This window comes from Heptranchias perlo, chromosome 9 (assembly GCF_035084215.1).
Source record: "Heptranchias perlo isolate sHepPer1 chromosome 9, sHepPer1.hap1, whole genome shotgun sequence".
Classification (NCBI taxonomy): domain Eukaryota; kingdom Metazoa; phylum Chordata; class Chondrichthyes; order Hexanchiformes; family Hexanchidae; genus Heptranchias; species Heptranchias perlo.
The window spans coordinates 1,633,389-1,659,374 of NC_090333.1; the positions used below are offsets into that span (position 1 = coordinate 1,633,389).

A 25,986-nucleotide genomic window follows, 5' to 3' on the forward strand; every position below is an offset into this window, starting at 1 on the left:
CTGTGAAAGGGAAGGACCGGCCGGCCGTTTCCCTGCTGGTCGGTGCTGCCATTGGGGCCGGCGTGCATGTTCTCAGCCTCATGTACAGGTTCCTCAGGGAGGTTGAGGCAGGTCTAGTGGTTAGGACTGTCGGGTGCTTTGGGGTTGTTCTCACCCTATTGATCGGTGCAGATATCTGGTCCCCGGTCTAGCCAAGGAACACTTATACCTCACGGACCGGGGGTTCAGGAAGACAGGACTTTTGCTAACGCACCCGGTGATGGATCACGTAGCCGAATAGCACAGAGAACACACAAACTCGGTGTTTGAATTTAATTGGAATGTTGGTTTTATTATTCCATCAACACGAAGAAAATAACGATAAAAACGGTCCTACACAGTGCATTGAGTTACACACACCCACTACAGGACCTTATCCCGCTAAACTAAGAGGCTGGTGGGGACCCTGGAGACACCTATCACACACACACACGTATGGTTGGGGCTCACCATTCCTTTACACTCTTCGGTCTGGCTGACCGGTTCTCTCACATTGGTTTCGTTGGAAGCTGCTCTCCTCCCTGGAGAGCTCGGGTGAAAAAAAAAAGCGAGCAGGAACTAAGAGAGAGAGAGAAAGAGCTGGAAAAGAGATAAGAGCAAAGAAGCACGAGAGCAAGAACCAGAGACAGCAAACAAGCGCAAAAAACAAGAGACCAAAAGCAAGAGAGCAAACAAGAGAGAGAGGGGTTTCGAGCTTCCACTTATATACTCCTCTCTTACAATAGTTTTCGTTGTTAAATGAGGCGCTCCATGTCTGTTTAACAGTTCTTACAAAGTTGTTAAGAGTCTTTAATGGCTTTTGATGGTCTCTCATCATGTTGCAATTGCTTCTCTCGATGGGCCATTGTTCTTCGAATTCATTCCGATCGTCGAGCACTTGCCACACAAGGCTCCCTTTTCACCCCACGTCCTCGCTGTCGATTGGTTTTGCATCAGAACCGAGGCATGGCTCCGCCATGTCTGGAGCAGTTGCCTCTCTCAATGACCGACTGCCTCTCGAATTAGTGCTGATCATTGACCACCTGCTGTAGGTTTTGCATTGAAACAGAGACTGGTGACGTCTCACCTATCCTTCCATCTTAGGATTTTGGTCAATGGCCAAAGTTTTCCAAACTCGGAAGAGGAGGAATTCCCAGAATTCTTACAGGACGCAACCTTTCAAACTCGTTGAGACCTGGGTTCGAATCCCGGTCGGGGGGAGCGACTTTCTGGTGCAGATTAATTGGCAGCATCAAAGAAAGTCTCCTTTCCTGAGCGCGATGCTCCACCCTCACCACCACCGCCTTTTCCTCTCCTTGACAGACAGACAGAGAGTTCAGGAGCACGCACACTTTAATCTCGCAGTTTTCATTTGTACGCACAAAGACACGCAGACCCTGCTCGTTTAAAGTCAACGACGTCAAGGTATTTTGCAGTTTGAATTATATCGCTGCGAGGGAGCGAGGGGCACTCAGCCCAGGAGAAGAAAAGAATAGCAATGAGCTGAGAAAGTAAGTGCAATATATCAGCTTTATTCTGAGTAATAATCCATACACACGTAGAGAGACACTGGGAAAGAGCTGTTTTTTCCTTTTGAATATCTCCCCAGAGGGAGGTGCACCGTTCCCAGAGACACTGCAATACTGGGTCGATGCGTGGAGTGGACGGAGCAAGCCCCTATTCCATCTCCCTGTTCCAAAAATCAATTTAATATATGGTCCCCAGATAGGGGACGTATCAGATATTAAACTGATAAGAACAGATTTTTTTTTTTTTTCCAAAAAATATACTTTATTCATAAAAATTTGCAGCAGTACATACAAAACAGTTGTCATATCACTTTCCAAACGTACACAATACAGATTATACAATTTGCAGGTTACGTTAAGTGCAGTACAATGAACACATTGGACATAATTACAGTTCATGACACTCGAGGGTGTCTCATTGCATCATACTCAACACAGATTATTGCTTACAGATTCATTTCTGGTCCATTTCAGATTTATTACAGGTACAATACAGCAATTTGAATTTTACATTCTGCCCGAGGGGGTTTTTCCCTGATTGCAGCCCCTCGGTTTACAATGGCGGGAAGGCTCTAAACGGTTGCCTTTCCCCACAGGGCCTTTGCGGCGGCCGCACCCATCCTCAGTGCATCCCTCAGCACGTAGTCCTGGACCTTGGAATGTGCCAGTCTGCAACACTCGGTCGAGGACAGCTCCTTGTGCTGGAAGACCAGCAAGTTTCGGGCAGACCAAAGGGCGTCTTTCACCGAGTTGATGGTCTTCCAGCAGCAGCTGATGTCCGTCTCAGTGTGCGTCCCCGGGAACAGCCCGTAGAGCACAGAAACCTGTGTTACGGAACTGCTCGGGACGAACCTGGACAGATACCACTGCATCTCTCTCCAGACCTTCTTTGCAAAGGCACATTCCATAAGGAGATGGGTGACGGTCTCGTCTCCACCGCAGCCTCCTCTGGGACAGCGCGCGGTGGCGCTGAGAGCCCGGGAGTGCATGAAGGATCTGACGGGAAGGGCCCTTCTCACCACCAGCCAAGCTAGGTCTTGGTGCTTGTTTGAAAGCTCTGGCGATGAGGCGTTCTGCCAAATGACATTGACAGTCTGCTCGGGGAACCAACCGACAGGATCCACCATCTCCTTTTCCCGCAGGGTCTCGAGGACGTTACGTGCGGACCACTTGCTGATCGCCTTGTGGTCAAAGGTGTTTTCCTGCACAAACCTTTCCACGAAGGACAGGTGGGGCGGAACGGTCCAACTGGACGGAGCGTTCCGTGGCAGCGTGGCCAGGCCCATCCTTCTCAACACCGGGGACAGGTAGAACCTCAGCACGTAGTGACACTTTGTGTTTGCGTACTGAGGGTCTACGCACAGCTTGATGCAGCCGCACACAAAGGTGGCCATCAGGATGAGGGCCACGTTGGGCACGCCTTTCCCCCCTTTCTCTGGAGATTTGTACATCGTGACCCTGCGGACACGGTCCATTTTTGATCTCCAGACAAAGTGGAAGATGGCTCGGGTGACTGTCGCGGCGCAGGAGCGAGGTATGGGCCAGACCTGCGCCACGTACAGCAACACCGAGAGCACCTCGCACCTGATGACCAGGTTCTTGCCCACGATCGAGAGGGATCGTTGATCCCACAGTCCCAGTTTCTGCTTAACCTTGGAGATACGCTCCTCCCAGTTTTTGGTGCACGCCCCGGCCCCCCCGAACCAGATCCCCAGCACCTTCAGGTAATCCGACCTGACGGTGAAGGGGACAAAGGATCGGTCGGTCCAGTTCCCAAAGAACATGGCCTCGCTCTTGCTACGATTTACCCTGGCCCCTGAGGCCAGTTCGAACTGGTCGCAGATGCTCATCAATCTGCGGACCGACAGCTGATCCGAGCAAAAGACGGCGACGTCATCCATGTACAGGGAGGCCTTGACCTGAGTGCCTCCGCTGCCTGGGATCGTCACCCCTCTTATGCCCGCATCCCTCCTGATGGACTCGGCAAAGGGTTCGATGCAACACACGAACAAGACGGAGGAGAGAGGACAGCCCTGCCTGACTCCAGATTTGATCGGAAAGCTTTCTGATTCCCACCCGTTGATTGAAACTGCGCTACTGATGTTTGTGTAGAGCAGTTGGATCCAATTTCGGATTCCCTCCCCAAACCCCATTTTGGAGAGCACGTCCATCATGTACGTGTGGGATATTCTGTCAAAGGCCTTCTCCTGGTCTAGGCTGATCAGGCAGGTGTTCACCCCCCTGTCCTGTACGTAGGCAATCGTATCCCTGAGTAGCGCCAGGCTATCAGAGATCTTCCTGCCGGGTACGGCGCAGGTCTGATCGGGGTGGATCACCACCTCCAGGGCTGACTTGACCCGATTGGCGATGACCTTGGACAGAATTTTGTAGTCCACGTTAAGTAGTGAGATGGGTCGCCAATTTTTGATTTCTTCCCTCTCCCCCTTCTGTTTGTAGATGAGGGTGATGATGCCTTTCCTCATGGAGTCTGACATGCTGCCTGCCAGAAGCATACCCCCGTACACTTCCAGCAGGTCTGGGCCTATCCAGTCCCACAGAGCCGAGTACAACTCCATCGGTAAGCCGTCGCTTCCGGGAGTCTTACTCTTCTCGAAGGATCGGACGGCCTTTGTCAGTTCGTCCAGAGTTAGCGGGTGATCCAGACTCTCCCGCTTGCTGTCGTCTAGAACCTCCGTGATAGACGACAAGAAGGAGTGGGAGGCCGCGCTGTCTGTGGGCTTCGCGTCGTACAGTCCGGCATAAAAGGATTTGCAGATCCTCAGTATGTCGGGCTGCGAGGACGTGACCGAGCCGTTCTCTTCCTTCAGGCTGCTGATCACAGAGCTCTCTCTGTGCACCTTTTGGAAGAAGAAGCGCGAGCAAGTCTCGTCCTGCTCCACGGAGCGGACTCTGGACCGGAAGATGATCTTTGAGGCCTCGGAGGCAAAGAGCGAGGCTTGCTGGTCCTTCACCTCTCTGAGTTCCTCCCCGACATCGATCCCCATCGACTGCAGCAGGAGAAGATTCTGCATGCTTTTCTGGAGTCGGGACGTTTCCCTCTGCCTCTCTCTCGCCTTCTGAACACCTTTGAGGATGAAGAACCTCTTGATGTTCGCCTTGATGGCTTCCCACCAGTGCACTGGGGAATCAAAGAGGGGTTTTACGGTTCTCCAACCTTTGTAATCCCTCGTCAGTTCCTCAATGTTTCCCGGGGTCAACAGTTTCACGTTCAGCTTCCATGTCCCCCTGCCCACTCTCTGATCGTCCTGTAGGTGACAGTCGGCCAGGAGGAGGCAGTGGTCAGAGAAGAACACCGGTGTGACCTTGGTGGATCTGACCTTGAGCTTCGGGGATACAAACAGGAAGTCTATCCTGGAACGGACGGACCCGTCTGGTCTGGACCAGGTGTATTGACGCGCCGCTCCGTCTGCAGGGTTGCTGAAGACGTCGCACAGCTTGGCGTCTTTCACCGCTTCCATCAGGAGTTTGGACGTGGCGTCCAGTTTGCTGTCGGCTCTGCCGGATCGTCCAGCCGCATCGATGATGCAGTTGAAGTCACCGCCGAGAATGACCGGCTTGGACGTCGCCAGCAGCAGTGGGAGCTGCTGGAAGACGGCCAGCCGCTCGTCCTTCAGAGCCGGGGCGTACACGTTGATCAGCCGGAGCGGAGCGTTTTTGTACTTTACGTCTGCTACGAGGAGACGGCCCCCCACCACCTCCTTTACTTCGGTGATGGTGAAGTTGCCCCCCCGCAGCAGAATCCCCAGGCCGGAGGCACGGTTATCGTTGCCTCCCGACCAGATAGACGGCCCGTGGGCCCAGCGCTGCGACCATTGCCTGTAATTGCTGAGATGCGGCAGGCCGCACTCCTGTAAGAACAGCAGGTCGCTCTTGACCTTGGCCAGGTAGTCCAAGGTCGACACACATCGCGTAGTGCTTTTAACGCTACGCACGTTAATGGATGCGACTTTCAGACCCATTTTAACAAATGTTTAAAGTCTCACCCGTCAGTCCGTTTGCTGTTTCCAGCTCTTGGCCGTGTTTCTGCATATAGGTGATCTGTGTAAAGTGTTCCACGATCCCTGAGCTGAGGTACGAGTTCTGTTCTGCCTCAGAGAGGGGGTCGTCGTCCCGCCGGGGTGACATCGGCGGCCTGGTGTCGGGTGAAGAGTCCGTGCGATCCTCGATCGGTTGGGGCTCCTCGTTGTCGCTTCTCCCGGTTTCCCGGAGCTGGTCTTCGCTCTCTGCGGGGCTGCTCCCGGTGTCTCGGAGCTGGTGTGCGCTGGGCACTACGATGCTGCCGGCTTCCCGGAGCTGGAGGGCACTGGAGGCGTTGTCGCTCCCAGTGTTCTGGAGATGGGGGGTGCCGATCGCATCGGGGTCACCTTGGGTATTTTGCCGCTTTGGGTGGGACGGCTGACCACTTCGCTCCTGTCGTCCCTCCTCGTCAGACTCGGGGTAGTCGTTGCAGTCCGACTGCGACTCGAGTGCTCTTTTGGCCCCTGGTGTAGTGTCGGCAGGGGCTTGTTTCCTTTTCTCTGGCTTCTTCTTTGTGGTTTTATTGACCACCAGCTGCCATCCTCCCTCTGCTGCCTCCTCGTCCATGGACTCTGTCATCTGTTGAGGAGGCTCGGAGCTGGGTGTCGGGGTCTGGCAGTTTTCGGCTTGACCCTTTCCTCGTTCATTGTTTTCCTGGGCTAGGGTCTTCTTGGAGGAGGTCGCGGCCGGGCGCTGACTCTTGGCCTTCTTTGGGGCATCCTTGCTTGTTTCCCCCTCCTCCTCCGCTGTGTTGTTCTTGGCCGCCTGGGCGTAGCTGAGGTTGCGTTCGGGGCAGACCCTGTAGAGATGGCCTTCCAGCCCGCACAGGTTGCAGCGCTTGCTCTCCTTGCAGTCCTTAGTCTGGTGTCCTTCCTGTTTGCAGTTCTTGCAGATGGTTGCAGTGCAGGTGTTCGCCAAATGGCCGGATTTGCCGCAGGTGCGACAGACTCTGGGCTGCCCCACATACGTGATGTATCCTCGACTTCCTCCGATGGCGAAGCTGGAGGGAGGGTGGACGATGTTGCCGTGGGCGTCCAGTCTCAACGTTGCCGTGACTTCCCTCTTGCTGGTCCAGATCCCAAACTGGTCGGTGACGTCGACGCTGTTCTGCGCCCTGTCGACGTATCTGGCGAGGAACGTCAGCACATCGGCGACCGGGACGTGTGGGTTGTACATGTGTACAATCAGCTTGCGATTCCTCTGCGTTGGGAGGGTGAAAAGCGGCTCCGCAGTGAGCATGGCCAGCAGTCCGACGCTCCCCTTCTCCTTGAAGACTTGAAGAAGCTTCTGGCATCCAGCGACGGTCTTGAAGGTGACGTCAAAATGTCCGCTTCGAGGGAAATCCTGGAGGCAGAAGATGTCCGTCGCTTTGAATCCACAGCAGTCGAGCAGAACGCGCTTGACGAAAAGCTCCCGATCCACCGGCGAAACACATTCGACTGTCGTTACCGTCACCCTGACGGTGTTTGGCACACCATGGCCGACTGCCCGGGTGCCCTTCCCTGCCATTGCAGTGTTGGTGTGGTCCTTATGCAAATTTAGGGGCGGAGCCAGCACACAAACGACCAATCACAGCAAAGTCCGCACTTTGCGAGCGCACGAGGTCGCGGCCAGCGTTCCAGTCCGCTCAGATCCAAATAAGCCCGAAAAGGAACACACTTGATCTTAGCCAAAAGGCCGAGAAGCGATGACGCGCTCGATGCGAATTGATCTCGGCTCCTGTTTGCACTCCCTCTTTGGTCTCTGGCTGCCTGTGTTTAATGCAGTCTAGAAGCACTGCCGTTCTCTCCCACTCTGGCCACATTTTTGCCACCGTTTCTAATTGCAACAGTGGATGAGTTTAAAGATTTTGCCATTTTTTTCCCTTTCTTGCCAGGATTGCTTGACAGATTGGTAAATTTGCCAGTAGGCCACCAATCAGATGGGAGAGGGTTGGGTCTCACCGGACCTCAACGGCCAATTGAGAAAGAGGTGAGGTGCTGACAATCGGCAGCTCGTGTTGAAACATTCATTCCACGGCAGGCAAGACCAATGAAAAAAAATACTGCAGATGCTGGCTCGGCTGGCTGGCTGGCTGGCTGGCTGGAAATGGGAAATAAAAACACAAGACGTGTTAAAGGCTGGCTAAACTGTCGAAAGAAACAAGGCGTTAATGTTTCAGAAGTGCCTATTGAAAGGTGTCTCTCAAGCTGCTCCCTGACTGGGCCCTGTCCATTGTCATGTTAATCGCTGGTTAAACTGTCGGAAGAAACAAGGCGTTAATGTTTCAGAAGTGCATATTGAAAAATGTCTTTCAAACTGCTCCCTGACTGGGCCCCGTTCATTGTCACGTTAATGGCAGGGCGGGCAGGACTGCTTTGACCAGGAGACCTGTTTTCCGGGACGCAGGTGTGACATTCCAGGGAGGCACCTACTTTGTGCTGATTCGAAACTACGACTACAACGGCAACTTGCAGTTCTATATTACAACAACAACGCGCTGCATTGAAACTAAAAGTTAGATTTTCAATCCCATAGTCCACCAATCGGATGGGAGACGGTGTGTGTCTGTGTCTGTGTGTGTGTGTGAGAGAGAGTGAGAGTCAGTGTCAGTCAGTCTCTCTCTCTCTCTCTCACTCTAACTCAGAGCTGCTGTGGAAGGAAACCTTTTTAAAAAGAACTTGCATATTGAAAAAAAGATGTGTCTCAAGCTGCCGGGCCCTGTCCATTGTCACGTTAATGGCAGGGCGGGCAGGACTGCTTTGACCAGGAGACCTGTTTTCTGGGACGCAGGTGTGAGATTCCAGGGGACCTGCTTTGTGCTGATTTCCCTGCGTGCGTGCGTGCGTGCGTGCGTGCGTCCGTCCCTCCCTCCCTGCCTCCCTCCCTCCCCCCAGGCCTTCCTTCTGAACACCTTTGTCGTTTAATCGAGGGTCAAAAGCCTGCCTGTGAAAGGGAAGGATCAGCCGGTCGGCCCCCTGCTGGTCGCTGCTGCCAGCGCAGCGCAGCGCAGCAGGCGTGCGGGTCCTCAGCCTCTTGTACAAGTTCCCAGGGAGTTGAGGCAGTTCCCTCCGGTGGTCTAGTGGTCTAAGACGCAACCTTTTAAACTCGTTGAGACCCGGGTTCGAATCCCGGTCGGGGGGATGACTTTCTGGTGCAGATTAATTGGCACCACTCAAAGAAAGTCTCCCCTCCTGAGCGCTAATGCTCCACCCTCACCACCGCCACCTTTTCCTCTCCTTGACAAACAGACAGACAGTCCAGTTCGGGAGCGCAGCTTGCATTTGAAAGCAGACCCTGCTTGTTCAAAGTCAACGGCACCAAGTTATTTTGCACTTTGAATTATATCGCTACGTGCGAGCGGCATTCAGCCTAGGAGAAGAAAGAAATACCACTGAGCTGAGAAAGTAAGTGTAATATATCAGCTTTATTCTCAGTAATAATACACACACACACACACACACACACAGAGACGCTGGGAAAGAGCTGTTTTTCCTTTTGAATATCTCCCCACAGGGAGGTGCACCGTTCCCAGAGACACTGCAATACTGGGTCGATGCGTGGAGTGGACGGAGCAAGCCCCTGTTCCATCTCCCTGTTCCAAAAATCAATTTAATATATGGTCCCCAGATAGGGGACGTATCAGATATTAAACTGATAAGAACAGATACTACACTTGATCTTAGCCAAAAGGCCGAGAAGCGATGACGCGCTCGATGCGAATTGATCTCGGCTCCTGTTTGCACTCCCTCTTTGGTCTCTGGCTGCCTGTGTTTAATGCAGTCTAGAAGCACTGCCGTTCTCTCCCACTCTGGCCACATTTTTGCCACCGTTTCTAATTGCAACAGTGGATGAGTTTAAAGATTTTGCCATTTTTTTCCCTTTCTTGCCAGGATTGCTTGACAGATTGGTAAATTTGCCAGTAGGCCACCAATCAGATGGGAGAGGGTTGGGTCTCACCGGACCTCAACGGCCAATTGAGAAAGAGGTGAGGTGCTGACAATCGGCAGCTCGTGTTGAAACATTCATTCCACGGCAGGCAAGACCAATGAAAAAAAATACTGCAGATGCTGGCTCGGCTGGCTGGCTGGCTGGAAATGGGAAATAAAAACACAAGACGTGTTAAAGGCTGGCTAAACTGTCGAAAGAAACAAGGCGTTAATGTTTCAGAAGTGCCTATTGAAAGGTGTCTCTCAAGCTGCTCCCTGACTGGGCCCTGTCCATTGTCATGTTAATCGCTGGTTAAACTGTCGGAAGAAACAAGGCGTTAATGTTTCAGAAGTGCATATTGAAAAATGTCTTTCAAACTGCTCCCTGACTGGGCCCCGTTCATTGTCACGTTAATGGCAGGGCGGGCAGGACTGCTTTGACCAGGAGACCTGTTTTCCGGGACGCAGGTGTGACATTCCAGGGAGGCACCTACTTTGTGCTGATTCGAAACTACGACTACAACGGCAACTTGCAGTTCTATATTACAACAACAACGCGCTGCATTGAAACTAAAAGTTAGATTTTCAATCCCATAGTCCACCAATCGGATGGGAGACGGTGTGTGTCTGTGTCTGTGTGTGTGTGTGAGAGAGAGTGAGAGTCAGTGTCAGTCAGTCTCTCTCTCTCTCTCTCACTCTAACTCAGAGCTGCTGTGGAAGGAAACCTTTTTAAAAAGAACTTGCATATTGAAAAAAAGATGTGTCTCAAGCTGCCGGGCCCTGTCCATTGTCACGTTAATGGCAGGGCGGGCAGGACTGCTTTGACCAGGAGACCTGTTTTCTGGGACGCAGGTGTGAGATTCCAGGGGACCTGCTTTGTGCTGATTTCCCTGCGTGCGTGCGTGCGTGCGTGCGTGCGTCCGTCCCTCCCTCCCTGCCTCCCTCCCTCCCCCCAGGCCTTCCTTCTGAACACCTTTGTCGTTTAATCGAGGGTCAAAAGCCTGCCTGTGAAAGGGAAGGATCAGCCGGTCGGCCCCCTGCTGGTCGCTGCTGCCAGCGCAGCGCAGCGCAGCAGGCGTGCGGGTCCTCAGCCTCTTGTACAAGTTCCCAGGGAGTTGAGGCAGTTCCCTCCGGTGGTCTAGTGGTCTAAGACGCAACCTTTTAAACTCGTTGAGACCCGGGTTCGAATCCCGGTCGGGGGGATGACTTTCTGGTGCAGATTAATTGGCACCACTCAAAGAAAGTCTCCCCTCCTGAGCGCTAATGCTCCACCCTCACCACCGCCACCTTTTCCTCTCCTTGACAAACAGACAGACAGTCCAGTTCGGGAGCGCAGCTTGCATTTGAAAGCAGACCCTGCTTGTTCAAAGTCAACGGCACCAAGTTATTTTGCACTTTGAATTATATCGCTACGTGCGAGCGGCATTCAGCCTAGGAGAAGAAAGAAATACCACTGAGCTGAGAAAGTAAGTGTAATATATCAGCTTTATTCTCAGTAATAATACACACACACACACACACACACACACACAGAGACGCTGGGAAAGAGCTGTTTTTCCTTTTGAATATCTCCCCACAGGGAGGTGCACCGTTCCCAGAGACACTGCAATACTGGGTCGATGCGTGGAGTGGACGGAGCAAGCCCCTGTTCCATCTCCCTGTTCCAAAAATCAATTTAATATATGGTCCCCAGATAGGGGACGTATCAGATATTGAACTGATAAGAACAGATTTTTTTTTTTTTTTTTTTTTTTTTTTTTTTTTTTTTTTTTTTTTCTGACACTCTGGGGTGCCTTATTGCCTTACAGATTCATTCCACATTCCTTGCAGTGACATTACATCAAGCCAAAGCTCTACAAGCCAAAGCTCTACACTCTGCCCGAGGGGATTTCTCCCTGACTGCATCCCCCCGGCATACAATGGCAGGAAGGCTCCAAATGGTTGCCTTCCCCCACTTGACCACTTGATCTTAGCCAAAAGGCCGAGAAGCGATGACGCGCTCGATGCGAATTGATCTCGGCTCCTGTTTGCACTCCCTCTTTGGTCTCTGGCTGCCTGTGTTTAATGCAGTCTAGAAGCACTGCCGTTCTCTCCCACTCTGGCCACATTTTTGCCACCGTTTCTAATTGCAACAGTGGATGAGTTTAAAGATTTTGCCATTTTTTTCCCTTTCTTGCCAGGATTGCTTGACAGATTGGTAAATTTGCCAGTAGGCCACCAATCAGATGGGAGAGGGTTGGGTCTCACCGGACCTCAACGGCCAATTGAGAAAGAGGTGAGGTGCTGACAATCGGCAGCTCGTGTTGAAACATTCATTCCACGGCAGGCAAGACCAATGAAAAAAAATACTGCAGATGCTGGCTCGGCTGGCTGGCTGGCTGGCTGGCTGGAAATGGGAAATAAAAACACAAGACGTGTTAAAGGCTGGCTAAACTGTCGAAAGAAACAAGGCGTTAATGTTTCAGAAGTGCCTATTGAAAGGTGTCTCTCAAGCTGCTCCCTGACTGGGCCCTGTCCATTGTCATGTTAATCGCTGGTTAAACTGTCGGAAGAAACAAGGCGTTAATGTTTCAGAAGTGCATATTGAAAAATGTCTTTCAAACTGCTCCCTGACTGGGCCCCGTTCATTGTCACGTTAATGGCAGGGCGGGCAGGACTGCTTTGACCAGGAGACCTGTTTTCCGGGACGCAGGTGTGACATTCCAGGGAGGCACCTACTTTGTGCTGATTCGAAACTACGACTACAACGGCAACTTGCAGTTCTATATTACAACAACAACGCGCTGCATTGAAACTAAAAGTTAGATTTTCAATCCCATAGTCCACCAATCGGATGGGAGACGGTGTGTGTCTGTGTCTGTGTGTGTGTGTGAGAGAGAGTGAGAGTCAGTGTCAGTCAGTCTCTCTCTCTCTCTCTCACTCTAACTCAGAGCTGCTGTGGAAGGAAACCTTTTTAAAAAGAACTTGCATATTGAAAAAAAGATGTGTCTCAAGCTGCCGGGCCCTGTCCATTGTCACGTTAATGGCAGGGCGGGCAGGACTGCTTTGACCAGGAGACCTGTTTTCTGGGACGCAGGTGTGAGATTCCAGGGGACCTGCTTTGTGCTGATTTCCCTGCGTGCGTGCGTGCGTGCGTGCGTGCGTCCGTCCCTCCCTCCCTGCCTCCCTCCCTCCCCCCAGGCCTTCCTTCTGAACACCTTTGTCGTTTAATCGAGGGTCAAAAGCCTGCCTGTGAAAGGGAAGGATCAGCTGGTCGGCCCCCTGCTGGTCGCTGCTGCCAGCGCAGCGCAGCGCAGCAGGCGTGCGGGTCCTCAGCCTCTTGTACAAGTTCCCAGGGAGTTGAGGCAGTTCCCTCCGGTGGTCTAGTGGTCTAAGACGCAACCTTTTAAACTCGTTGAGACCCGGGTTCGAATCCCGGTCGGGGGGATGACTTTCTGGTGCAGATTAATTGGCACCACTCAAAGAAAGTCTCCCCTCCTGAGCGCTAATGCTCCACCCTCACCACCGCCACCTTTTCCTCTCCTTGACAAACAGACAGACAGTCCAGTTCGGGAGCGCAGCTTGCATTTGAAAGCAGACCCTGCTTGTTCAAAGTCAACGGCACCAAGTTATTTTGCACTTTGAATTATATCGCTACGTGCGAGCGGCATTCAGCCTAGGAGAAGAAAGAAATACCACTGAGCTGAGAAAGTAAGTGTAATATATCAGCTTTATTCTCAGTAATAATACACACACACACACACACACACACAGAGACGCTGGGAAAGAGCTGTTTTTCCTTTTGAATATCTCCCCACAGGGAGGTGCACCGTTCCCAGAGACACTGCAATACTGGGTCGATGCGTGGAGTGGACGGAGCAAGCCCCTGTTCCATCTCCCTGTTCCAAAAATCAATTTAATATATGGTCCCCAGATAGGGGACGTATCAGATATTGAACTGATAAGAACAGATTTTTTTTTTTTTTTTTTTTTTTTTTTTTTTTTTTTTTTTTCTGACACTCTGGGGTGCCTTATTGCCTTACAGATTCATTCCACATTCCTTGCAGTGACATTACATCAAGCCAAAGCTCTACAAGCCAAAGCTCTACACTCTGCCCGAGGGGATTTCTCCCTGACTGCATCCCCCCGGCATACAATGGCAGGAAGGCTCCAAATGGTTGCCTTCCCCCACTTGACCACTTGATCTTAGCCAAAAGGCCGAGAAGCGATGACGCGCTCGATGCGAATTGATCTCGGCTCCTGTTTGCACTCCCTCTTTGGTCTCTGGCTGCCTGTGTTTAATGCAGTCTAGAAGCACTGCCGTTCTCTCCCACTCTGGCCACATTTTTGCCACCGTTTCTAATTGCAACAGTGGATGAGTTTAAAGATTTTGCCATTTTTTTCCCTTTCTTGCCAGGATTGCTTGACAGATTGGTAAATTTGCCAGTAGGCCACCAATCAGATGGGAGAGGGTTGGGTCTCACCGGACCTCAACGGCCAATTGAGAAAGAGGTGAGGTGCTGACAATCGGCAGCTCGTGTTGAAACATTCATTCCACGGCAGGCAAGACCAATGAAAAAAAATACTGCAGATGCTGGCTCGGCTGGCTGGCTGGCTGGCTGGCTGGAAATGGGAAATAAAAACACAAGACGTGTTAAAGGCTGGCTAAACTGTCGAAAGAAACAAGGCGTTAATGTTTCAGAAGTGCCTATTGAAAGGTGTCTCTCAAGCTGCTCCCTGACTGGGCCCTGTCCATTGTCATGTTAATCGCTGGTTAAACTGTCGGAAGAAACAAGGCGTTAATGTTTCAGAAGTGCATATTGAAAAATGTCTTTCAAACTGCTCCCTGACTGGGCCCCGTTCATTGTCACGTTAATGGCAGGGCGGGCAGGACTGCTTTGACCAGGAGACCTGTTTTCCGGGACGCAGGTGTGACATTCCAGGGAGGCACCTACTTTGTGCTGATTCGAAACTACGACTACAACGGCAACTTGCAGTTCTATATTACAACAACAACGCGCTGCATTGAAACTAAAAGTTAGATTTTCAATCCCATAGTCCACCAATCGGATGGGAGACGGTGTGTGTCTGTGTCTGTGTGTGTGTGTGAGAGAGAGTGAGAGTCAGTGTCAGTCAGTCTCTCTCTCTCTCTCTCACTCTAACTCAGAGCTGCTGTGGAAGGAAACCTTTTTAAAAAGAACTTGCATATTGAAAAAAAGATGTGTCTCAAGCTGCCGGGCCCTGTCCATTGTCACGTTAATGGCAGGGCGGGCAGGACTGCTTTGACCAGGAGACCTGTTTTCTGGGACGCAGGTGTGAGATTCCAGGGGACCTGCTTTGTGCTGATTTCCCTGCGTGCGTGCGTGCGTGCGTGCGTCCGTCCCTCCCTCCCTGCCTCCCTCCCTCCCCCCAGGCCTTCCTTCTGAACACCTTTGTCGTTTAATCGAGGGTCAAAAGCCTGCCTGTGAAAGGGAAGGATCAGCCGGTCGGCCCCCTGCTGGTCGCTGCTGCCAGCGCAGCGCAGCGCAGCAGGCGTGCGTGTCCTCAGCCTCTTGTACAAGTTCCCAGGGAGTTGAGGCAGTTCCCTCCGGTGGTCTAGTGGTCTAAGACGCAACCTTTTAAACTCGTTGAGACCCGGGTTCGAATCCCGGTCGGGGGGATGACTTTCTGGTGCAGATTAATTGGCACCACTCAAAGAAAGTCTCCCCTCCTGAGCGCTAATGCTCCACCCTCACCACCGCCACCTTTTCCTCTCCTTGACAAACAGACAGACAGTCCAGTTCGGGAGCGCAGCTTGCATTTGAAAGCAGACCCTGCTTGTTCAAAGTCAACGGCACCAAGTTATTTTGCACTTTGAATTATATCGCTACGTGCGAGCGGCATTCAGCCTAGGAGAAGAAAGAAATACCACTGAGCTGAGAAAGTAAGTGTAATATATCAGCTTTATTCTCAGTAATAATACACACACACACACACACACACACAGAGACGCTGGGAAAGAGCTGTTTTTCCTTTTGAATATCTCCCCACAGGGAGGTGCACCGTTCCCAGAGACACTGCAATACTGGGTCGATGCGTGGAGTGGACGGAGCAAGCCCCTGTTCCATCTCCCTGTTCCAAAAATCAATTTAATATATGGTCCCCAGATAGGGGACGTATCAGATATTGAACTGATAAGAACAGATTTTTTTTTTTTTTTTTTTTTTTTCTGACACTCTGGGGTGCCTTATTGCCTTACAGATTCATTCCACATTCCTTGCAGTGACATTACATCAAGCCAAAGCTCTACAAGCCAAAGCTCTACACTCTGCCCGAGGGGATTTCTCCCTGACTGCATCCCCCCGGCATACAATGGCAGGAAGGCTCCAAATGGTTGCCTTCCCCCACTTGACCACTTGATCTTAGCCAAAAGGCCGAGAAGCGATGACGCGCTCGATGCGAATTGATCTCGGCTCCTGTTTGCACTCCCTCTTTGGTCTCTGGCTGCCTGTGTTTAATGCAGTCTAGAAGCACTGCCGTTCTCTCCCACTCTGGCCACATTTTTGCCACCGTTTCTAATTGCAACAGTGGATGAGTTTAAAGATTTTGCCATTTTTTTCCCTTTCTTGCCAGGATTGCTTGACAGATTGGTAAATTTGCCAGTAGGCCACCAATCAGATGGGAGAGGGTTGGGTCTCACCGGACCTCAACGGCCAATTGAGAAAGAGGTGAGGTGCTGACAATCGGCAGCTCGTGTTGAAACATTCATTCCACGGCAGGCAAGACCAATGAAAAAAAATACTGCAGATGCTGGCTCGGCTGGCTGGCTGGCTGGCTGGCTGGAAATGGGAAATAAAAACACAAGACGTGTTAAAGGCTGGCTAAACTGTCGAAAGAAACAAGGCGTTAATGTTTCAGAAGTGCCTATTGAAAGGTGTCTCTCAAGCTGCTCCCTGACTGGGCCCTGTCCATTGTCATGTTAATCGCTGGTTAAACTGTCGGAAGAAACAAGGCGTTAATGTTTCAGAAGTGCATATTGAAAAATGTCTTTCAAACTGCTCCCTGACTGGGCCCCGTTCATTGTCACGTTAATGGCAGGGCGGGCAGGACTGCTTTGACCAGGAGACCTGTTTTCCGGGACGCAGGTGTGACATTCCAGGGAGGCACCTACTTTGTGCTGATTCGAAACTACGACTACAACGGCAACTTGCAGTTCTATATTACAACAACAACGCGCTGCATTGAAACTAAAAGTTAGATTTTCAATCCCATAGTCCACCAATCGGATGGGAGACGGTGTGTGTCTGTGTCTGTGTGTGTGTGTGAGAGAGAGTGAGAGTCAGTGTCAGTCAGTCTCTCTCTCTCTCTCTCACTCTAACTCAGAGCTGCTGTGGAAGGAAACCTTTTTAAAAAGAACTTGCATATTGAAAAAAAGATGTGTCTCAAGCTGCCGGGCCCTGTCCATTGTCACGTTAATGGCAGGGCGGGCAGGACTGCTTTGACCAGGAGACCTGTTTTCTGGGACGCAGGTGTGAGATTCCAGGGGACCTGCTTTGTGCTGATTTCCCTGCGTGCGTGCGTGCGTGCGTGCGTCCGTCCCTCCCTCCCTGCCTCCCTCCCTCCCCCCAGGCCTTCCTTCTGAACACCTTTGTCGTTTAATCGAGGGTCAAAAGCCTGCCTGTGAAAGGGAAGGATCAGCCGGTCGGCCCCCTGCTGGTCGCTGCTGCCAGCGCAGCGCAGCGCAGCAGGCGTGCGTGTCCTCAGCCTCTTGTACAAGTTCCCAGGGAGTTGAGGCAGTTCCCTCCGGTGGTCTAGTGGTCTAAGACGCAACCTTTTAAACTCGTTGAGACCCGGGTTCGAATCCCGGTCGGGGGGATGACTTTCTGGTGCAGATTAATTGGCACCACTCAAAGAAAGTCTCCCCTCCTGAGCGCTAATGCTCCACCCTCACCACCGCCACCTTTTCCTCTCCTTGACAAACAGACAGACAGTCCAGTTCGGGAGCGCAGCTTGCATTTGAAAGCAGACCCTGCTTGTTCAAAGTCAACGGCACCAAGTTATTTTGCACTTTGAATTATATCGCTACGTGCGAGCGGCATTCAGCCTAGGAGAAGAAAGAAATACCACTGAGCTGAGAAAGTAAGTGTAATATATCAGCTTTATTCTCAGTAATAATACACACACACACACACACACACACAGAGACGCTGGGAAAGAGCTGTTTTTCCTTTTGAATATCTCCCCACAGGGAGGTGCACCGTTCCCAGAGACACTGCAATACTGGGTCGATGCGTGGAGTGGACGGAGCAAGCCCCTGTTCCATCTCCCTGTTCCAAAAATCAATTTAATATATGGTCCCCAGATAGGGGACGTATCAGATATTGAACTGATAAGAACAGATTTTTTTTTTTTTTTTTTTTTTTTCTGACACTCTGGGGTGCCTTATTGCCTTACAGATTCATTCCACATTCCTTGCAGTGACATTACATCAAGCCAAAGCTCTACAAGCCAAAGCTCTACACTCTGCCCGAGGGGATTTCTCCCTGACTGCATCCCCCCGGCATACAATGGCAGGAAGGCTCCAAATGGTTGCCTTCCCCCACTTGACCACTTGATCTTAGCCAAAAGGCCGAGAAGCGATGACGCGCTCGATGCGAATTGATCTCGGCTCCTGTTTGCACTCCCTCTTTGGTCTCTGGCTGCCTGTGTTTAATGCAGTCTAGAAGCACTGCCGTTCTCTCCCACTCTGGCCACATTTTTGCCACCGTTTCTAATTGCAACAGTGGATGAGTTTAAAGATTTTGCCATTTTTTTCCCTTTCTTGCCAGGATTGCTTGACAGATTGGTAAATTTGCCAGTAGGCCACCAATCAGATGGGAGAGGGTTGGGTCTCACCGGACCTCAACGGCCAATTGAGAAAGAGGTGAGGTGCTGACAATCGGCAGCTCGTGTTGAAACATTCATTCCACGGCAGGCAAGACCAATGAAAAAAAATACTGCAGATGCTGGCTCGGCTGGCTGGCTGGCTGGCTGGCTGGAAATGGGAAATAAAAACACAAGACGTGTTAAAGGCTGGCTAAACTGTCGAAAGAAACAAGGCGTTAATGTTTCAGAAGTGCCTATTGAAAGGTGTCTCTCAAGCTGCTCCCTGACTGGGCCCTGTCCATTGTCATGTTAATCGCTGGTTAAACTGTCGGAAGAAACAAGGCGTTAATGTTTCAGAAGTGCATATTGAAAAATGTCTTTCAAACTGCTCCCTGACTGGGCCCCGTTCATTGTCACGTTAATGGCAGGGCGGGCAGGACTGCTTTGACCAGGAGACCTGTTTTCCGGGACGCAGGTGTGACATTCCAGGGAGGCACCTACTTTGTGCTGATTCGAAACTACGACTACAACGGCAACTTGCAGTTCTATATTACAACAACAACGCGCTGCATTGAAACTAAAAGTTAGATTTTCAATCCCATAGTCCACCAATCGGATGGGAGACGGTGTGTGTCTGTGTCTGTGTGTGTGTGTGAGAGAGAGTGAGAGTCAGTGTCAGTCAGTCTCTCTCTCTCTCTCTCACTCTAACTCAGAGCTGCTGTGGAAGGAAACCTTTTTAAAAAGAACTTGCATATTGAAAAAAAGATGTGTCTCAAGCTGCCGGGCCCTGTCCATTGTCACGTTAATGGCAGGGCGGGCAGGACTGCTTTGACCAGGAGACCTGTTTTCTGGGACGCAGGTGTGAGATTCCAGGGGACCTGCTTTGTGCTGATTTCCCTGCGTGCGTGCGTGCGTGCGTCCGTCCCTCCCTCCCTGCCTCCCTCCCTCCCCCCAGGCCTTCCTTCTGAACACCTTTGTCGTTTAATCGAGGGTCAAAAGCCTGCCTGTGAAAGGGAAGGATCAGCCGGTCGGCCCCCTGCTGGTCGCTGCTGCCAGCGCAGCGCAGCGCAGCAGGCGTGCGTGTCCTCAGCCTCTTGTACAAGTTCCCAGGGAGTTGAGGCAGTTCCCTCCGGTGGTCTAGTGGTCTAAGACGCAACCTTTTAAACTCGTTGAGACCCGGGTTCGAATCCCGGTCGGGGGGATGACTTTCTGGTGCAGATTAATTGGCACCACTCAAAGAAAGTCTCCCCTCCTGAGCGCTAATGCTCCACCCTCACCACCGCCACCTTTTCCTCTCCTTGACAAACAGACAGACAGTCCAGTTCGGGAGCGCAGCTTGCATTTGAAAGCAGACCCTGCTTGTTCAAAGTCAACGGCACCAAGTTATTTTGCACTTTGAATTATATCGCTACGTGCGAGCGGCATTCAGCCTAGGAGAAGAAAGAAATACCACTGAGCTGAGAAAGTAAGTGTAATATATCAGCTTTATTCTCAGTAATAATACACACACACACACACACACACACAGAGACGCTGGGAAAGAGCTGTTTTTCCTTTTGAATATCTCCCCACAGGGAGGTGCACCGTTCCCAGAGACACTGCAATACTGGGTCGATGCGTGGAGTGGACGGAGCAAGCCCCTGTTCCATCTCCCTGTTCCAAAAATCAATTTAATATATGGTCCCCAGATAGGGGACGTATCAGATATTGAACTGATAAGAACAGATTTTTTTTTTTTTTTTTTTTTTTTCTGACACTCTGGGGTGCCTTATTGCCTTACAGATTCATTCCACATTCCTTGCAGTGACATTACATCAAGCCAAAGCTCTACAAGCCAAAGCTCTACACTCTGCCCGAGGGGATTTCTCCCTGACTGCATCCCCCCGGCATACAATGGCAGGAAGGCTCCAAATGGTTGCCTTCCCCCACTTGACCACTTGATCTTAGCCAAAAGGCCGAGAAGCGATGACGCGCTCGATGCGAATTGATCTCGGCTCCTGTTTGCACTCCCTCTTTGGTCTCTGGCTGCCTGTGTTTAATGCAGTCTAGAAGCACTGCCGTTCTCTCCCACTCTGGCCACATTTTTGCCACCGTTTCTAATTGCAACAGTGGATGAGTTTAAAGATTTTGCCATTTTTTTCCCTTTCTTGCCAGGATTGCTTGACAGATTGGTAAATTTGCCAGTAGGCCACCAATCAGATGGGAGAGGGTTGGGTCTCACCGGACCTCAACGGCCAATTGAGAAAGAGGTGAGGTGCTGACAATCGGCAGCTCGTGTTGAAACATTCATTCCACGGCAGGCAAGACCAATGAAAAAAAATACTGCAGATGCTGGCTCGGCTGGCTGGCTGGCTGGCTGGCTGGAAATGGGAAATAAAAACACAAGACGTGTTAAAGGCTGGCTAAACTGTCGAAAGAAACAAGGCGTTAATGTTTCAGAAGTGCCTATTGAAAGGTGTCTCTCAAGCTGCTCCCTGACTGGGCCCTGTCCATTGTCATGTTAATCGCTGGTTAAACTGTCGGAAGAAACAAGGCGTTAATGTTTCAGAAGTGCATATTGAAAAATGTCTTTCAAACTGCTCCCTGACTGGGCCCCGTTCATTGTCACGTTAATGGCAGGGCGGGCAGGACTGCTTTGACCAGGAGACCTGTTTTCCGGGACGCAGGTGTGACATTCCAGGGAGGCACCTACTTTGTGCTGATTCGAAACTACGACTACAACGGCAACTTGCAGTTCTATATTACAACAACAACGCGCTGCATTGAAACTAAAAGTTAGATTTTCAATCCCATAGTCCACCAATCGGATGGGAGACGGTGTGTGTCTGTGTCTGTGTGTGTGTGTGAGAGAGAGTGAGAGTCAGTGTCAGTCAGTCTCTCTCTCTCTCTCTCACTCTAACTCAGAGCTGCTGTGGAAGGAAACCTTTTTAAAAAGAACTTGCATATTGAAAAAAAGATGTGTCTCAAGCTGCCGGGCCCTGTCCATTGTCACGTTAATGGCAGGGCGGGCAGGACTGCTTTGACCAGGAGACCTGTTTTCTGGGACGCAGGTGTGAGATTCCAGGGGACCTGCTTTGTGCTGATTTCCCTGCGTGCGTGCGTGCGTGCGTCCGTCCCTCCCTCCCTGCCTCCCTCCCTCCCCCCAGGCCTTCCTTCTGAACACCTTTGTCGTTTAATCGAGGGTCAAAAGCCTGCCTGTGAAAGGGAAGGATCAGCCGGTCGGCCCCCTGCTGGTCGCTGCTGCCAGCGCAGCGCAGCGCAGCAGGCGTGCGTGTCCTCAGCCTCTTGTACAAGTTCCCAGGGAGTTGAGGCAGTTCCCTCCGGTGGTCTAGTGGTCTAAGACGCAACCTTTTAAACTCGTTGAGACCCGGGTTCGAATCCCGGTCGGGGGGATGACTTTCTGGTGCAGATTAATTGGCACCACTCAAAGAAAGTCTCCCCTCCTGAGCGCTAATGCTCCACCCTCACCACCGCCACCTTTTCCTCTCCTTGACAAACAGACAGACAGTCCAGTTCGGGAGCGCAGCTTGCATTTGAAAGCAGACCCTGCTTGTTCAAAGTCAACGGCACCAAGTTATTTTGCACTTTGAATTATATCGCTACGTGCGAGCGGCATTCAGCCTAGGAGAAGAAAGAAATACCACTGAGCTGAGAAAGTAAGTGTAATATATCAGCTTTATTCTCAGTAATAATACACACACACACACACACACACACAGAGACGCTGGGAAAGAGCTGTTTTTCCTTTTGAATATCTCCCCACAGGGAGGTGCACCGTTCCCAGAGACACTGCAATACTGGGTCGATGCGTGGAGTGGACGGAGCAAGCCCCTGTTCCATCTCCCTGTTCCAAAAATCAATTTAATATATGGTCCCCAGATAGGGGACGTATCAGATATTGAACTGATAAGAACAGATTTTTTTTTTTTTTTTTTTTTTTTCTGACACTCTGGGGTGCCTTATTGCCTTACAGATTCATTCCAGATTCCTTGCAGTGACATTACATCAAGCCAAAGCTCTACAAGCCAAAGCTCTACACTCTGCCCGAGGGGATTTCTCCCTGACTGCATCCCCCCGGCATACAATGGCAGGAAGGCTCCAAATGGTTGCCTTCCCCCACTTGACCACTTGATCTTAGCCAAAAGGCCGAGAAGCGATGACGCGCTCGATGCGAATTGATCTCGGCTCCTGTTTGCACTCCCTCTTTGGTCTCTGGCTGCCTGTGTTTAATGCAGTCTAGAAGCACTGCCGTTCTCTCCCACTCTGGCCACATTTTTGCCACCGTTTCTAATTGCAACAGTGGATGAGTTTAAAGATTTTGCCATTTTTTTCCCTTTCTTGCCAGGATTGCTTGACAGATTGGTAAATTTGCCAGTAGGCCACCAATCAGATGGGAGAGGGTTGGGTCTCACCGGACCTCAACGGCCAATTGAGAAAGAGGTGAGGTGCTGACAATCGGCAGCTCGTGTTGAAACATTCATTCCACGGCAGGCAAGACCAATGAAAAAAAATACTGCAGATGCTGGCTCGGCTGGCTGGCTGGCTGGCTGGCTGGAAATGGGAAATAAAAACACAAGACGTGTTAAAGGCTGGCTAAACTGTCGAAAGAAACAAGGCGTTAATGTTTCAGAAGTGCCTATTGAAAGGTGTCTCTCAAGCTGCTCCCTGACTGGGCCCTGTCCATTGTCATGTTAATCGCTGGTTAAACTGTCGGAAGAAACAAGGCGTTAATGTTTCAGAAGTGCATATTGAAAAATGTCTTTCAAACTGCTCCCTGACTGGGCCCCGTTCATTGTCACGTTAATGGCAGGGCGGGCAGGACTGCTTTGACCAGGAGACCTGTTTTCCGGGACGCAGGTGTGACATTCCAGGGAGGCACCTACTTTGTGCTGATTCGAAACTACGACTACAACGGCAACTTGCAGTTCTATATTACAACAACAACGCGCTGCATTGAAACTAAAAGTTAGATTTTCAATCCCATAGTCCACCAATCGGATGGGAGACGGTGTGTGTCTGTGTCTGTGTGTGTGTGTGAGAGAGAGTGAGAGTCAGTGTCAGTCAGTCTCTCTCTCTCTCTCTCACTCTAACTCAGAGCTGCTGTGGAAGGAAACCTTTTTAAAAAGAACTTGCATATTGAAAAAAAGATGTGTCTCAAGCTGCCGGGCCCTGTCCATTGTCACGTTAATGGCAGGGCGGGCAGGACTGCTTTGACCAGGAGACCTGTTTTCTGGGACGCAGGTGTGAGATTCCAGGGGACCTGCTTTGTGCTGATTTCCCTGCGTGCGTGCGTGCGTGCGTGCGTCCGTCCCTCCCTCCCTGCCTCCCTCCCTCCCCCCAGGCCTTCCTTCTGAACACCTTTGTCGTTTAATCGAGGGTCAAAAGCCTGCCTGTGAAAGGGAAGGATCAGCCGGTCGGCCCCCTGCTGGTCGCTGCTGCCAGCGCAGCGCAGCGCAGCAGGCGTGCGTGTCCTCAGCCTCTTGTACAAGTTCCCAGGGAGTTGAGGCAGTTCCCTCCGGTGGTCTAGTGGTCTAAGACGCAACCTTTTAAACTCGTTGAGACCCGGGTTCGAATCCCGGTCGGGGGGATGACTTTCTGGTGCAGATTAATTGGCACCACTCAAAGAAAGTCTCCCCTCCTGAGCGCTAATGCTCCACCCTCACCACCGCCACCTTTTCCTCTCCTTGACAAACAGACAGACAGTCCAGTTCGGGAGCGCAGCTTGCATTTGAAAGCAGACCCTGCTTGTTCAAAGTCAACGGCACCAAGTTATTTTGCACTTTGAATTATATCGCTACGTGCGAGCGGCATTCAGCCTAGGAGAAGAAAGAAATACCACTGAGCTGAGAAAGTAAGTGTAATATATCAGCTTTATTCTCAGTAATAATACACACACACACACACACACACACAGAGACGCTGGGAAAGAGCTGTTTTTCCTTTTGAATATCTCCCCACAGGGAGGTGCACCGTTCCCAGAGACACTGCAATACTGGGTCGATGCGTGGAGTGGACGGAGCAAGCCCCTGTTCCATCTCCCTGTTCCAAAAATCAATTTAATATATGGTCCCCAGATAGGGGACGTATCAGATATTAAACTGATAAGAACAGATACTACACTTTTTTTTTTTTTTTTTTTTTTTTTTTTTTCTGACACTCTGGGGTGCCTTATTGCCTTACAGATTCATTCCAGATTCCTTGCAGTGACATTACATCAAGCCAAAGCTCTACAAGCCAAAGCTCTACACTCTGCCCGAGGGGATTTCTCCCTGACTGCATCCCCCCGGCAGACAATGGCAGGAAGGCTCCAAATGGTTGCCTTCCCCCACTTGACCACTTGATCTTAGCCAAAAGGCCGAGAAGCGATGACGCGCTCGATGCGAATTGATCTCGGCTCCTGTTTGCACTCCCTCTTTGGTCTCTGGCTGCCTGTGTTTAATGCAGTCTAGAAGCACTGCCGTTCTCTCCCACTCTGGCCACATTTTTGCCACCGTTTCTAATTGCAACAGTGGATGAGTTTAAAGATTTTGCCATTTTTTTCCCTTTCTTGCCAGGATTGCTTGACAGATTGGTAAATTTGCCAGTAGGCCACCAATCAGATGGGAGAGGGTTGGGTCTCACCGGACCTCAACGGCCAATTGAGAAAGAGGTGAGGTGCTGACAATCGGCAGCTCGTGTTGAAACATTCATTCCACGGCAGGCAAGACCAATGAAAAAAAATACTGCAGATGCTGGCTCGGCTGGCTGGCTGGCTGGCTGGCTGGAAATGGGAAATAAAAACACAAGACGTGTTAAAGGCTGGCTAAACTGTCGAAAGAAACAAGGCGTTAATGTTTCAGAAGTGCCTATTGAAAGGTGTCTCTCAAGCTGCTCCCTGACTGGGCCCTGTCCATTGTCATGTTAATCGCTGGTTAAACTGTCGGAAGAAACAAGGCGTTAATGTTTCAGAAGTGCATATTGAAAAATGTCTTTCAAACTGCTCCCTGACTGGGCCCCGTTCATTGTCACGTTAATGGCAGGGCGGGCAGGACTGCTTTGACCAGGAGACCTGTTTTCCGGGACGCAGGTGTGACATTCCAGGGAGGCACCTACTTTGTGCTGATTCGAAACTACGACTACAACGGCAACTTGCAGTTCTATATTACAACAACAACGCGCTGCATTGAAACTAAAAGTTAGATTTTCAATCCCATAGTCCACCAATCGGATGGGAGACGGTGTGTGTCTGTGTCTGTGTGTGTGTGTGAGAGAGAGTGAGAGTCAGTGTCAGTCAGTCTCTCTCTCTCTCTCTCACTCTAACTCAGAGCTGCTGTGGAAGGAAACCTTTTTAAAAAGAACTTGCATATTGAAAAAAAGATGTGTCTCAAGCTGCCGGGCCCTGTCCATTGTCACGTTAATGGCAGGGCGGGCAGGACTGCTTTGACCAGGAGACCTGTTTTCTGGGACGCAGGTGTGAGATTCCAGGGGACCTGCTTTGTGCTGATTTCCCTGCGTGCGTGCGTGCGTGCGTGCGTGCGTCCGTCCCTCCCTCCCTGCCTCCCTCCCTCCCCCCAGGCCTTCCTTCTGAACACCTTTGTCGTTTAATCGAGGGTCAAAAGCCTGCCTGTGAAAGGGAAGGATCAGCCGGTCGGCCCCCTGCTGGTCGCTGCTGCCAGCGCAGCGCAGCGCAG

The 25,986-nt window shown here is 51.1% G+C and overlaps 1 non-coding gene and 8 pseudogenes across 1 annotated transcript; all 9 read right to left on the reverse strand.

Annotated features, from left to right (window-relative positions):
* Nucleotides 1-1,628: 1,628 nt before the first annotated feature.
* Nucleotides 1,629-1,806, reverse strand: LOC137325793 (U2 spliceosomal RNA; annotated as a pseudogene).
* A 7,273-nt stretch (nt 1,807-9,079) lies between these two features.
* LOC137325695 (U2 spliceosomal RNA) lies at nt 9,080-9,270 on the reverse strand. The gene has a single exon (XR_010963938.1). It is a non-coding gene; the product is annotated as a U2 spliceosomal RNA (small nuclear RNA).
* A 1,801-nt stretch (nt 9,271-11,071) lies between these two features.
* Nucleotides 11,072-11,242, reverse strand: LOC137326043 (U2 spliceosomal RNA; annotated as a pseudogene).
* A 2,049-nt stretch (nt 11,243-13,291) lies between these two features.
* On the reverse strand, nt 13,292-13,462 carry LOC137326042 (U2 spliceosomal RNA; annotated as a pseudogene).
* A 2,041-nt stretch (nt 13,463-15,503) lies between these two features.
* On the reverse strand, nt 15,504-15,714 carry LOC137326037 (U2 spliceosomal RNA; annotated as a pseudogene).
* A 1,984-nt stretch (nt 15,715-17,698) lies between these two features.
* Nucleotides 17,699-17,909, reverse strand: LOC137326038 (U2 spliceosomal RNA; annotated as a pseudogene).
* A 1,980-nt stretch (nt 17,910-19,889) lies between these two features.
* LOC137326039 (U2 spliceosomal RNA) lies at nt 19,890-20,100 on the reverse strand (annotated as a pseudogene).
* Nucleotides 20,101-22,080: 1,980 nt separating this feature from the next.
* LOC137326040 (U2 spliceosomal RNA) lies at nt 22,081-22,291 on the reverse strand (annotated as a pseudogene).
* Nucleotides 22,292-24,275: 1,984 nt separating this feature from the next.
* LOC137325788 (U2 spliceosomal RNA) lies at nt 24,276-24,449 on the reverse strand (annotated as a pseudogene).
* Nucleotides 24,450-25,986: the final 1,537 nt, after the last annotated feature.